Genomic DNA, 1209 nt, shown 5'->3' on the forward strand with positions numbered 1-1209 from the left:
TCTCAAGAAATTCAGAACATAGTAGGTTTATAATATAAAGATTCGATTGCACTAGGTCTCATCCCTGGAAAAACTCTCTGAAGGACATTAAAAGGATAATATTCATCCTTGGAAGAACAGATTTCGTCGTCTGTCGACAACAGAAGATGCGTGTGCCTGTGTGGGAGATCAGCTGTGTAATCATTCAAACAGCTTACCGTATCTCGCGAGAAATTTTAATAGATACAAAATAATCTGATTTGTTGACATGACAAGGTTTATCACTCTAAATTAGAGTATATCAAAATATACAAAGTTAATCATTATTTTACAGTGATTTATATATAAAGTTATATAGAGTTTTAAGTGATTGATGAGTGTTATTTTGTTATTCAATTTGGTTTGTAAACAATCTTAATTAGAACTTTTCTGTTTTTAAATATTTTGACTGAAAATTGGACCTGAATTCAAGTGTATGAAACATAACCTACTTTTTGGACCATTTATAGTGTATAAATCAAAATTCGGGGAAGAAACAGTTTTGGGCTGTGCCTGTTTTTCCTTCCACATTCATTTTAAAGAATAATTGTTCTCTGTTTATCAATAAATAAATAACGAGCGAAGCTCGGTGCCCAGATATTTCAAATTAAATTAATGAAAGTACCTATTGCTAAATTATTCAACCAACCAGAGAGGAGAGAGAGAGAACATCAACACACGTGAGAGAGAATTGAATAATTGCCTTTATCAAGTGCGGAGTTAGGACTCCTGGTCCTCTCTACTACACAACCAGGACTCCTAGTCCAATAGAAAGAAAAATAAAAATCTCAATACCCTTTTTGAATCATTTAATCACAACATGTTTCGGACATTGTTGTAATTAAATAATTCAAAAAGGATACTGAGATTTTTATTTTTCTTTCTATTTCTATAAAAAGTAGCCCTATACAGAAAAGAGATAAATAAGATGGCATCTTATCTAGATCTCCTAGTCCAAGTATGCGAGATTGATTGATTTATTGATTGAGTAGGCCTACTTTATTTATGTAGATTACAATATATACTGGCTTATACACTTATATACAATAGCTTACAATACAGCAAATTTATAGATGAATTTACATAATATAGACTAAGAAAATAATCATTGAACTGTATATGATATGAAAAAGCAATTTGTAATATAATAACTATAGATAATAATCATATTGTTATGCATCTACATAAATT

This window comes from Nilaparvata lugens, chromosome 12 (genome assembly GCF_014356525.2).
Source record: "Nilaparvata lugens isolate BPH chromosome 12, ASM1435652v1, whole genome shotgun sequence".
Lineage (NCBI taxonomy): Eukaryota > Metazoa > Arthropoda > Insecta > Hemiptera > Delphacidae > Nilaparvata > Nilaparvata lugens.